Source organism: Thamnophis elegans, chromosome 12 (genome assembly GCF_009769535.1).
Source record: "Thamnophis elegans isolate rThaEle1 chromosome 12, rThaEle1.pri, whole genome shotgun sequence".
Classification (NCBI taxonomy): Eukaryota; Metazoa; Chordata; class Lepidosauria; order Squamata; family Colubridae; genus Thamnophis; species Thamnophis elegans.
The window spans coordinates 8,809,192-8,823,345 of NC_045552.1; positions in this window are offsets into that span (position 1 = coordinate 8,809,192).

Genomic DNA, 14,154 nt, shown 5'->3' on the forward strand with positions numbered 1-14,154 from the left:
CTAAGGTTCCGGCACAACGTAATCGTGCTGCCTCTGCACAACATGTCTCTCAAGCTTCCATACAATCTGCCCTATCTGCCATTGCACAACAAACATCTCCTGCCTTTACACAATCTGACTCTTTTCGCAGGGCCTGGGGCCAAGGTTACAAAACACGTGTTAGTTCTGCACAATCTGCTCCTCCTGTCTCTGCAGAACCTGCCCCTTCTGCCAGGGCCCGTGGCCGAGCTCCCTCTGCACAACGCACCCTTCCTGTCTCTGCAAAATCTGATCCTCCTGCATCTGCACAATCCGCCCCTCATGTCTCTACACAATCTGGCTGTTCTGCCAGGGCCCGTGGCCGAGCTCCCTCTGCACAATGTGTCCTTTCTGTCACTGCAAAACCTGGTCCACCTGCATCTGCACAACACACCCCTCGTGTCTCTACAAAATCTGCCACTTCTGGCAAGACCCGTAAGCAAGCTTTCTTGGAACAACTAGCCCATGCTAACTCGGCACAACCTTCCCCTCCTGTCTCTGCACAACCTGTCACTCCCATCTCTGCACAATCTGCCTCTTCCAGCAAAGCCCGTGACCACAAGACACGTGTTAGCTCTGCACAATCTGCTCCTCCTGTCTCTGCACAACCTGCCTCTTCTGCCAGGACCCGTGGCCGAGCTCCCTCTGCACAACATGCCCTTCCTGTCACTGCAAAATCTGATCCTCCTGCATCTGCACAACCCGCCCCTCGTGTCTCTACACAATCTGCCCCTTCTGCCAGGGCCCGTGGCCGAGCTCCCTCTGCACAACATGTCCTTCCTGTCACTGCAAAATCTGATCCTCCTGCATCTGCACAACCCGCCCCTCGTGTCTCTACACAATCTGGCCCTTCTGCCAGGGCCCGTGGCCGAGCTCCCTCTGAACAACATGCCCTTCCTGTCACTGCAAAATCTGATCCTCCTGCATCTGCACAACCCGCCCCTCGTGTCTCTACACAATCTGCCCCTTCTGCCAGGGCCCATGGCCGAGCTCCCTCTGCACAACATGTCCTTCCTGTCACTGCAAAATCTGATCCTCCTGCATCTGCACAACCCGCCCCTCGTGTCTCTACACAATCTGGCCCTTCTGCCAGGGCCCGTGGCCGAGCTCCCTCTGCACAACATGCCCTTCCTGTCACTGCAAAATCTGATCCTCCTGCATCTGCACAACCCGCCCCTCGTGTCTCTACACAATCTGCCCCTTCTGCCAGGGCCCGTGGCCGAGTTCCCTCTGCACAACATGTCCTTCCTGTCACTGCAAAATCTGATCCTCCTGCATCTGCACAACCCGCCCCTCATGTCTCTACACAATCTGCCCCTTCTGCTAGGGCCCATGGCCGAGTTCCCTCTGCACAACATGCCCTTCCTGTCACTGCAAAATCTGATCCTCCTGCATCTGCACAACCCGCCCCTCGTGTCTCTACACAATCTGCCCCTTCTGCTAGGGCCCATGGCCGAGTTCCCTCTGCACAACATGTCCTTCCTGTCACTGCAAAATCTGATCCTCCTGCATCTGCACAACCCGCCCCTCGTGTCTCTACACAATCTGGCCCTTCTGCCAGGGCCCGTGGCCGAGTTCCCTCTGCACAACATGCCCTTCCTGTCACTGCAAAATCTGATCCTCCTGCATCTGCACAACCCGCCCCTCGTGTCTCTACACAATCTGCCCCTTCTGCCAGGGCCCGTGGCCGAGTTCCCTCTGCACAACATTTCCTTCCTGTCACTGCAAAATCTGATCCTCCTGCATCTGCACAACCCGCCCCTCATGTCTCTGCACAACATGCCCCTTCTTACAGGGCCCATGGCCGAGCTCCCTCTGCACAACGCGCCCTTCCTGTCTCTGCAAAATCTGATCCTCCTGCATCTGCACAATCCGCCCCTCATGTCTCTACACAATCTGGCCGTTCTGCCAGGGCCCGTGGCCGAGCTCCCTCTGCACAACGTGTCCTTTCTGTCACTGCAAAACCTGGTCCACCTGCATCTGCACAACACACCCCTCGTGTCTCTACACAATCTGCCACTTCTGGCAAGACCCGTAAGCAAGTTTTCTTGGAACAACTAGCCCATGCTAACTCGGCACAACCTTCCCCTCCTGTCTCTGCACAACCTGTCACTCCCATCTCTGCACAATCTGCCTCTTCCAGCAAAGCCCGTGACCACAAGACACGTGTTAGCTCTGCACAATCTGCTCCTCCTGTCTCTGCACAACCTGCCTCTTCTGCCAGGGCCCGTGGCCGAGCTCCCTCTGCACAACATGCCCTTCCTGTCACTGCAAAATCTGATCATCCTGCATCTGCACAACCCGCCCCTCGTGTCTCTACACAATCTGGCCATTCTGCCAGGGCCCGTGGCCGAGTTCCTTCTGCACAACATGTCCTTCCTGTCACTGCAAAATCTGATCCTCCTGCATCTGCACAACCCACCCCTCGTGTCTCTACACAATCTGGCCATTCTGCCAGGGCCCGTGGCCGAGTTCCCTCTGCACAACATGTCCTTCCTGTCACTGCAAAATCTGGTCCTCCTGCATCTGCACAACCCGCCCCTCGTGTCTCTACACAATCTGGCCATTCTGCCAGGGCCCGTGGCCGAGCTCCCTCTGCACAACATGCCCTTCCTGTCACTGCAAAATCTGGTCCTCCTGCATCTGCACAACCCGCCCCTCGTGTCTCTACACAATCTGCCCCTTCTGCCAGGGCCCGTGGCCGAGCTCCCTCTGCACAACATGCCCTTCCTGTCACTGCAAAATCTGATCATCCTGCATCTGCACAACCCGCCCCTCGTGTCTCTACACAATCTGCCCCTTCTGCCAGGGCCCGTGGCCGAGTTCCTTCTGCACAACATGTCCTTCCTGTCACTGCAAAATCTGATCCTCCTGCATCTGCACAACCCACCCCTCGTGTCTCTACACAATCTGCCCCTTCTGCCAGGGCCCGTGGCCGAGTTCCCTCTGCACAACATGTCCTTCCTGTCACTGCAAAATCTGATCCTCCTGCATCTGCACAACCCACCCCTCGTGTCTCTACACAATCTGGTCCTTCTGCCAGGGCCCGTGGCCGAGCTCCCTCTGCACAACATGCCCTTCCTGTCACTGCAAAATCTGATCATCCTGCATCTGCACAACCCGCCCCTCGTGTCTCTACACAATCTGCCCCTTCTGCCAGGGCCCGTGGCCGAGCTCCCTCTGCACAACATGCCCTTCCTGTCACTGCAAAATCTGATCATCCTGCATCTGCACAACCCGCCCCTCGTGTCTCTACACAATCTGCCCCTTCTGCCAGGGCCCGTGGCCGAGTTCCCTCTGCACAACATGTCCTTCCTGTCACTGCAAAATCTGATCCTCCTGCATCTGCACAACCCACCCCTCGTGTCTCTACACAATCTGGTCCTTCTGCTAGGGCCCGTGGCCGAGCTCCCACTGCACAACATGCCCTTCCTGTCACTGCAAAATCTGATCCTCCTGCATCTGCACAACCCGCCCCTCGTGTCTCTACACAATCTGGCCGTTCTGCCAGGGCCCGTGGCCGAGTTCCCTCTGCACAACATGTCCTTCCTGTCACTGCAAAATCTGATCCTCCTGCATCTGCACAACCCACCCCTCGTGTCTCTACACAATCTGGTCCTTCTGCTAGGGCCCGTGGCCGAGCTCCCACTGCACAACATGCCCTTCCTGTCACTGCAAAATCTGATCCTCCTGCATCTGCACAACCCACCCCTCGTGTCTCTACACAATCTGGTCCTTCTGCTAGGGCCCGTGGCCGAGCTCCCACTGCACAACATGCCCTTCCTGTCACTGCAAAATCTGATCCTCCTGCATCTGCACAACCCGCCCCTCGTGTCTCTACACAATCTGGCCGTTCTGCCAGGGCCCGTGGCCGAGTTCCCTCTGCACAACATGTCCTTCCTGTCACTGCAAAATCTGATCCTCCTGCATCTGCACAACCCGCCCCTCGTGTCTCTACAAAATCTGGCCCTTCTGCTAGGGCCCGTGGCCGAGCTCCCTCTGCACAACATGCCCTTCCTGTCACTGCAAAATCTGATCATCCTGCATCTGCACAACCCGCCCCTCGTGTCTCTACACAATCTGCCCCTTCTGCTAGGGCCCGTGGCCGAGTTCCCTCTGCACAACATGTCCTTCCTGTCACTGCAAAATCTGATCCTCCTGCATCTGCACAACCCGCCCCTCATGTCTCTACACAATCTGCCCCTTCTGCTAGGGCCCGTGGCCGAGTTCCCTCTGCACAACATTTCCTTCCTGTCACTGCAAAATCTGATCCTCCTGCATCTGCACAACCCGCCCCTCATGTCTCTGCACAACATGCCCCTTCTTACAGGGCCCATGGCCGAGCTCCCTCTGCACAACGCGCCCTTCCTGTCTCTGCAAAATCTGATCCTCCTGCATCTGCACAATCCGCCCCTCATGTCTCTACACAATCTGGCCGTTCTGCCAGGGCCCGTGGCCGAGCTCCCTCTGCACAACGTGTCCTTTCTGTCACTGCAAAACCTGGTCCACCTGCATCTGCACAACACACCCCTCGTGTCTCTACACAATCTGCCACTTCTGGCAAGACCCCTAAGCAAGTTTTCTTGGAACAACTAGCCCATGCTAACTCGGCACAACCTTCCCCTCCTGTCTCTGCACAACCTGTCACTCCCATCTCTGCACAATCTGCCTCTTCCAGCAAAGCCCGTGACCACAAGACACGTGTTAGCTCTGCACAATCTGCTCCTCCTGTCTCTGCACAACCTGCCTCTTCTGCCAGGGCCTGTGGCCGAGCTCCCTCTGCACAACATGCCCTTCCTGTCACTGCAAAATCTGATCATCCTGCATCTGCACAACCCGCCCCTCGTGTCTCTACACAATCTGCCCCTTCTGCCAGGGCCCGTGGCCGAGTTCCTTCTGCACAACATGTCCTTCCTGTCACTGCAAAATCTGATCCTCCTGCATCTGCACAACCTGCCCCTCGTGTCTCTACACAATCTGGCCCTTCTGCCAGGGCCCGTGGCCGAGCTCCCTCTGCACAACATGCCCTTCCTGTCACTGCAAAATCTGATCATCCTGCATCTGCACAACCCGCCCCTCGTGTCTCTACACAATCTGCCCCTTCTGCCAGGGCCCGTGGCCGAGTTCCCTCTGCACAACATGTCCTTCCTGTCACTGCAAAATCTGATCCTCCTGCATCTGCACAACCCACCCCTCGTGTCTCTACACAATCTGGCCCTTCTGCTAGGGCCCGTGGCCGAGCTCCCACTGCACAACATGCCCTTCCTGTCACTGCAAAATCTGATCCTCCTGCATCTGCACAACCCACCCCTCGTGTCTCTACACAATCTGGCCCTTCTGCTAGGGCCCGTGGCCGAGCTCCCACTGCACAACATGCCCTTCCTGTCACTGCAAAATCTGATCCTCCTGCATCTGCACAACCCACCCCTCGTGTCTCTACACAATCTGGCCCTTCTGCTAGGGCCCGTGGCCGAGCTCCCACTGCACAACATGTCCTTCCTGTCACTGCAAAATCTGATCCTCCTGCATCTGCACAACCCGCCCCTCGTGTCTCTACAAAATCTGGCCCTTTTGCCAGGGCCCGTGGCCGAGCTCCCTCTGCACAACATGCCCTTCCTGTCACTGCAAAATCTGATCATCCTGCATCTGCACAACCCGCCCCTCGTGTCTCTACACAATCTGGCCCTTCTGCTTGGGCCCGTGGCCGAGCTCCCTCTGCACAACATGTCCTTCCTGTCACTGCAAAATCTGATCCTCCTGCATCTGCACAACCCGCCCCTCGTGTCTCTACACAATCTGCCCCTTCTGCTAGGGCCCGTGGCCGAGTTCCCTCTGCACAACATTTCCTTCCTGTCACTGCAAAATCTGATCCTCCTGCATCTGCACAACCCGCCCCTCATGTCTCTGCACAACATGCCCCTTCTTCCAGGGCCCATGGCCGAGCTCCCTCTGCACAACGCGCCCTTCCTGTCTCTGCAAAATCTGATCCTCCTGCATCTGCACAATCCGCCCCTCATGTCTCTACACAATCTGGCCGTTCTGCCAGGCCCCGTGGCCGAGCTCCCTCTGCACAACGTGTCCTTTCTGTCACTGCAAAACCTGGTCCACCTGCATCTGCACAACACACCCCTCGTGTCTCTACACAATCTGCCACTTCTGGCAAGACCCATAAGCAAGTTTTCTTGGAACAACTAGCCCATGCTAACTCGGCACAACCTTCCCCTCCTGTCTCTGCACAACCTGTCACTCCCATCTCTGCACAATCTGCCTCTTCCAGCAAAGCCCATGACCACAAGACACGTGTTAGCTCTGCACAATCTGCTCCTCCTGTCTCTGCACAACCTGCCTCTTCTGCCAGGGCCCGTGGCCGAGCTCCCTCTGCACAACATGCCCTTCCTGTCACTGCAAAATCTGATCATCCTGCATCTGCACAACCCGCCCCTCGTGTCTCTACACAATCTGGCCATTCTGCCAGGGCCCGTGGCCGAGTTCCTTCTGCACAACATGTCCTTCCTGTCACTGCAAAATCTGATCCTCCTGCATCTGCACAACCCGCCCCTCATGTCTCTACACAATCTGGCCCTTCTGCCAGGGCCCGTGGCCGAGCTCCCTCTGCACAACATGCCCTTCCTGTCACTGCAAAATCTGATCATCCTGCATCTGCACAACCCGCCCCTCGTGTCTCTACACAATCTGCCCCTTCTGCCAGGGCCCGTGGCCGAGTTCCCTCTGCACAACATTTCCTTCCTGTCACTGCAAAATCTGATCCTCCTGCATCTGCACAACCCGCCCCTCGTGTCTCCACACAATCTGGCCCTTCTTCCAGGGCCCATGGCCGAGCTCCCTCTGCACAACGCGCCCTTCCTGTCTCTGCAAAATCTGATCCTCCTGCATCTGCACAATCCGCCCCTCATGTCTCTACACAATCTGGCCGTTCTGCCAGGGCCCGTGGCCGAGCTCCCTCTGCACAACGTGTCCTTTCTGTCACTGCAAAACCTGGTCCACCTGCATCTGCACAACACACCCCTCGTGTCTCTACACAATCTGCCACTTCTGGCAAGACCCATAAGCAAGTTTTCTTGGAACAACTAGCCCATGCTAACTCGGCACAACCTTCCCCTCCTGTCTCTGCACAACCTGTCACTCCCATCTCTGCACAATCTGCCTCTTCCAGCAAAGCCCGTGACCACAAGACACGTGTTAGCTCTGCACAATCTGCTCCTCCTGTCTCTGCACAACCTGCCTCTTCTGCCAGGGCCCGTGGCCGAGCTCCCTCTGCACAACATGCCCTTCCTGTCACTGCAAAATCTGATCATCCTGCATCTGCACAACCCGCCCCTCGTGTCTCTACACAATCTGCCCCTTCTGCCAGGGCCCATGGCCGAGCTCCCTCTGCACAACATGCCCTTCCTGTCACTGCAAAATCTGATCCTCCTGCATCTGCACAACCCGCCCCTCATGTCTCTGCACAACATGCCCCTTCTTACAGGGCCCATGGCCGAGCTCCCTCTGCACAACGCGCCCTTCCTGTCTCTGCAAAATCTGATCCTCCTGCATCTGCACAATCCGCCCCTCATGTCTCTACACAATCTGGCCGTTCTGCCAGGGCCCGTGGCCGAGCTCCCTCTGCACAACGTGTCCTTTCTGTCACTGCAAAACCTGGTCCACCTGCATCTGCACAACACACCCCTCGTGTCTCTACACAATCTGCCACTTCTGGCAAGACCCGTAAGCAAGCTTTCTTGCCACAACTAGCCCATGCTAACTCGGCACAACCTTCCCCTCCTGTCTCTGCACAACCTGTCACTCCCATCTCTGCACAATCTGCCTCTTCCCGCAAAGCCCGTGACCATGTTTTCTTGGAACAACTAGCTCTTGACAACCCTGCACAACCTTTTCCTCCTGTTTCTGCACAACCTTTCCCTTATGCTCGGGCCCCTACCCATGGTGCCTCTGCACAACATACCCCTCCAGATTCTGCACAGGCTGCCCTTCCCATCTCTCCACAGTCTGACCCTGCAATCTTAACCTCCTGTCTCTGCACAACATGCCCGCACTGCCTTAGCACACCATGCCCATGCTGTCTCTGCGGAAGCTGACTCTGCAGTCTTTGCACAACCTGAAACTGCTCTCTCTTCAGAACATGAACCTCCTGTCTCAGCACAACATGCCCATGCTGTCTCTGCGCAACCTGACCCTACTGTCTCTTCAGAACATGAACCTCCTGTCTCAGCACAACATGCCCATGCTGTCTCTGCGCAACCTGACCCTACTGTCTCTTCAGAACATGAACCTCCTGTCTCAGCACAACATGCCCTTGCTGTGTCTGCGCAACCCGACCCTACTATCTCTTCAAAACATACACCTCCTGTCTCTGCACAACCTGACCCTACTGTCTCTTCAAAACATGAACCCCCTGTCTCTGCGCAACATGCACATGCTGTGTCTGAGCAACCCGACCCTACTATCTCTTCAAAACATACACGTCCTGTCTCTGTGCAACATGCCCATGCTGTGTCTGCGCAACCTGACCCTAATGTCTCATCAGAACATGAACCTCCTGTCTCAGCACAACATGCCCATGCTGTCTCTGCGCAACCTGACCCTACTGTCTCTGCACAACGTGACCCTACTGTCTCTTCCAAACATACACCTCCTGTCTCAGCACAACATGCACATGATGTCTCTGCGCAACATGCACATGCTGTGTCTGCACAACCTGACTCAACTGTCTCTTCAGAACATGAACCTCCTGTCTCAGCACAACATGCCCATGCTGTCTCTGCACAACCTGACCCTACTGTCTCTTCCAAACATACACCTCCTGCCTCTGCGCAACATGCACATGCTGTCTCTGAGCAACCTGAGCCTACTCTCTCTTCAGAACATGAACCTCCTGTCTCAGCACAACCTGACCCTGCTGTGTCTGCCCAAATGACCCCTGCTGTCTTTGCAGACTATGATGTTGCTGTCTTTGCAGAACCTGACCCTATTCTCTCTTCAGAACATGAACCCCCTGTTGCCTTGTCACAACACGCACCTGCTATCTCTGCATGACCTGCCCCTACTACCTTTGTTTCCTCTGGCGATGCATCTGTATTGCTTGCCTCTGAAGAACCTGCTGCCTCTAGAAAACCTCGTATCTCTGGGGAAAAGTCTTCTGCCTCCAAAGGCCAGGTAGGTATGAAATCGTGTGGATTTTTAAAGGGCTATTCCTTTGAAGTGGGAGAAGAAGATTCTGCTGGCACTAAAAATGAAAAAAAAAATCCTTTCCTAATGTTCATGTAGGACTGAGTTAGTAAAACAAACGTTTCACTTAGCAACAGAAATTTTGTGGTCACAATCAATGGTTAACACAGCCAGGAGAAATATTTATATGTGTTTCAAATTTACTCTCCTGAATTTATTTTTAGAAACTAATGCTGACATTTGCGACAAAATATTAATGGTAGATTGTTGATTGATGTTAGAATCCCCAAAGATGCTATTACATGCCCATCACATCTATTGTAGGAATTATGCATTTTTTTCCTAGTAATGGCCACAACAGAAGTCATACTCCAGTCATTAAACATGTGCTGAATTCCTTTTCTGCTTTTATTCCTTCCAGACAATTTAAATCAAAAGATCCCACTAGGAGAATGTATGCCAGTGAGTATGGAAGATACTCTTTGCTTCAGTAGAGCTTTACATTGTGCAGATTTTTCCTAGGGCTTTATGATAAGTTGCTTTCAAATGCATAGATAGCAACATTCTGAAATATTAGCAGCCTTCTATTATGGATGTGAAAAAATGCAGAGTGCAGAGAAGAGCAACAAAGATGATCAGGGGATTAGAGGCTAAAACATATAAAGAACGCTTGCCGGAATTGGGAATGTCTGGTTTGATGAAAAGAAGGACTAGGGATGACATGATAGCAGTGTTCCAATATCTCAGGGGTTGCCACAAAGAAGAGGGAGTCAAACTATTTTCCAAAGCACCTGAGGGCAGGATAAGAAGCAATGGGTAAAAACTAATCAAGGAGAGAAGCAACTTAGAATTAGGGAGAAATTTCCTGACAGCTAGAACAATGAATCAGTGGAACCACTTGCCTCCAGAAGTTGTGAATGCTGCAACACTGCAGGTTTTTAAGAGGAGACTGGACTGAAATGCTATGGGGTTTTCTGCCTAAGCAGGGGGTTGGATTAGAAGACCTCCAAGATCCCTTCCAACTCTGTTATTCTATTTTAAAATGCCACTTAATCACTAGCCACTTGTATGTAAAATGAGAGCAAACTCCATTCCTCATTACCAATAATTATATTACCTAGCTTAATAATGAAGCATCTGCTAGAAAACAACTAAGCTCAGAGAGTACCAAAGAATCCGCAGTTCAACATTGAGCTACAAATATTCACTTCTATCAGCATAAGAGTCAGTTTCATATCCTTTTTTAATGCCAAATTTTCACTCTTGTTTTTTCCCCTAGACCCACTAACTACATTTGCTGAGAATAAAATCCAGAGCCACCTCCTACACTTTCTCTTCCTGGCTTCCATAATTTGTTCCTAATCAAGGATCAGAGGGAAAATGAAACTTTCTTCTGAGAAGGGTTGCAACCTTTAGAATTCTTTCTGCCGATTTGGGGTGATTTTCTGCTGATTGTAAGCATAGATCGTTAGGTTTATTCTACAAGAATGAACATTTGCAAATAAATAGATCCAGCATTATCACAGAGTGTTGTCTTTATCATTGTGTTCTGAAAATTCGCATTTTTCCCAATATCATGATGAAGTTCAGGTCAGAACAATATTTGGTTGATTCTGGTAAAAGAAAATGAGAAGTGAAATGAATGAAAATAAAAATCAATGGATGAAAATGAACCAAGGGGAGAAGCAACCTAAAACTAAGGAGGAATTTCCTGATCGTAAGAGCAATCAATCAATGGAACAACTTGCCTCCAGAAGTTGTTGGTGCGCCATCACTAGGGACTTTTAAGAAGAGACTAGACAGCCTCTTTCTGAAATGGAACAGGGTCTCCTGTTTGAGCAGGAGGTTGGATTAGAAGACCTCCAAGCAGTGGTGGGATTCAAATAAGGGTTCTCTGCCCTAATGATTTCTTCCAACATCTAATTCACCAAACAGCTCAGAAAGTTAACAACCAGTTCTCCCAAACGGGTGCGAACGGGAAGACAGCGTTTATATCTTTGATACCCAAAGAAGATCAAGATACTACCCAACCCAAAAATTATAGACCTATTTCATTACTTAATGTAGATTATAAAATCTTTACTAAAATATTAGCAAATAGGTTAATGCTGGTCACTCAACAATTGATACACACTGACCAAACAGGTTTTATGCAGGGGAGACAGATGAAAAGTACTGTCAGATTAATTATTAATGCACTAGAATATTTGGGAAAGAACAACCAGATCCCTGCTGCGTTTATATTCTTGGATGCTGAGAAGGCCTTTGATCGAGTTAACTGGCAATTTCTGTTGAAGATATTGCAAAAAATGCAGATAGGAGATAATTTTTTACAATCAATTAAAGCAATATACCAACAGCAAACAGCACAAATCATAGTCAATGGAAGTTTAACAGACTCTTTTCAAATCGGAAAAGGTACAAGACAGGGCTGTCCTTTGTCCCCACTATTGTTCATTATAACTTTGGAAGTATTGTTGAATAAAATACGGGGCTTGGATGGTCTAAAAGGGATCAAGATTAGGCAGCAAGAATACAGAGTGCGCGCTTTTGCGGATGATTTGGTCATAATATTGGAACAACCGCAGGAATCCAGTATGGTCTTAATGAATACGATTAATCAATATGGTCAAGTGTCTGGTTTTAAAATAAATTTAGGAAAAACAAAAATATTAGATATAAATATGAATACTAAACAAAAGGAAGAATTAGGAGTGATGCTAGGATGTGAGGTAGTTAAAAAAGTCAAATATCTTGGAGTTAACATCTTAACTTCAAATGGGAAATTATATAAGCATAATTATGAACCACTTTGGCATAGTATACAGACAGAGATGAAAAAATGGGAGAAATTGCACTTATCTTTGTTGGGTAGGATAGCGGCAGTGAAAATGAACATCTTATCAAAATTTTTATTTCTTTTCCAAATGTTACCTATACTTAAAAAAGATGCGAATCTTTTAGAATGGCAGAAGGGTATCAACAAATTTGTATGGGCAGGAAAGAAGCCGAGGGTAAAGATGAAAATAATGCAAGATGTACATGAGAGAGGAGGCTTGAAACTACCTAACTTAAAACTATATTATGATGCAGTGGCATTATCTGTAATTAGTGATTGGACTCATTTAACCAATGATAGAATATTGAATATTGAGGGACACGATCTGGTATATGGTTGGCATGCTTACCTGTTATTCAACAAAAAATTGGATAAGAATTTTAAAAGTCATATTTTAAGAAATGCTTTACTGCGGGTCTGGAAAAAATACCAATATAAATTAAATGACAAGATACCCATGTGGGCAATTCCTAGACACGCAATTGAAAATATGAATATAGCACAAAAACAGGATAGAATTACTTACAGACAGCTTCTTATCTCGGAAACGGGGGTACTACAATTAAAATCTTTAGAGATATTAAAAGAGGAGAAGGTAGTTCAAACATGGTTCCAGTATGGGCAATTATAGGCTAGGTGGAAAATAGATCAAAAAATTGGTTTTATTCAAGTAGAGGATAATCTGTTTAAACAAATAAGAGATCAAAGCTTAATGCATATAAAGAGGATATATAATGTAAATACAGATGGATTCGGAAACAGAATTAGTTAAAGATTGTATGATAAAGTGGGCTCAAAACATTGAAGAACCAATAATGCTGGATACATGGGAAAGAATCTGGGTAAGAAATGTGAAATTTACACAAGCTCAAAATCTGAGAGAAAATTTTTATAAGATGTTCTATAGATGGCATTTAGATCCTAAAAAGCTGGCTTCTATGTATCCGAACTTACAGCCTAAATGTTGGAGATATGGCTCTCTCGATGCTACATATTTTCATATATGGTGGACCTGCCAAAAGGTTAAGGCATTTTGGATAAAAATATGGTGGATTATGCAAAATATCTTTAAAAGAAGGATAAAGTTTACTCCTCATCTATTCTTACTAGGTATAGGTACTGACTTTACAATGATAGAGACTAACTTGATTCTGCATCTAATAACGGCAGCAAGACTGTTGGTGGTACAATACTGGAAGAAGGAAGACTTGCCTACAACTCAAGAATGGACATTGAAAGTTACAAACTTAGCCGAGATGGCTAAAATATCGGCATATCTTAAAGATCACTCAAATGAGAGATATAAGCGAGACTGGAAAAAATGGATTGACTACATACAAAATAAATATGGGACCAAGAAATTCCAGTTAGCCTATGCTTAAGATCAGAAATGATTTAAATTGTTTAAAGTTGGTTCAGCAAGAAGAAGCTAAGGTCAATGTAGAATGTTATTATTATTTTTTATTTCTTTTTTTTTCTCAATAGATTTTAGACTGTGTTTGTTAGAAATCCATACCGTGTACGGGTTCTGGGAAGTCGGGGGGAGGGGAAGGTGGAGGGGGGTTGGGGGAAAGGGTGGAGGGAGGGAGGGGTATATATTAGGCTAGACAAGAATTTGGTGGTAAACTAGAATTATTTTGATATACAAGAAATTGTACTTCGATGTCTTACTGATTGAGGAATGATGAAATGTTTGCCTTAAAAGAAATAAAACTTTTGAAACAGGAAAAAAAAGAAGGCCAAGCCAGTCCACTTTACATAATAAAGACTTCTCAACTTCAGCTACAGGAAAGCATGATAATATTGGCCCCAACTGACCACATGGTATCTGAGAACACAACCAAACCTGGATTCAAAACACAGCTTAGAGAGTTGTCCCTGCATGGCCCCATGGGAGTCTGACAACCAATCAGAATACATTTCTTACACAGGAACAGGAAACAGAGAGGTGGGACTGAACAGGGTATAAAAAGCCTAGCAAGCCCCTCCCTCGGCCCTTCTCTTCTTCTCCACCAACACTGAAGCCTGTGATCACCTTTTCTGTTCAGGGCTCAAGCCATGTGGTCCTGTCCACCAATAAACCATCTTTCCAAGCAGCCTCCATGTCT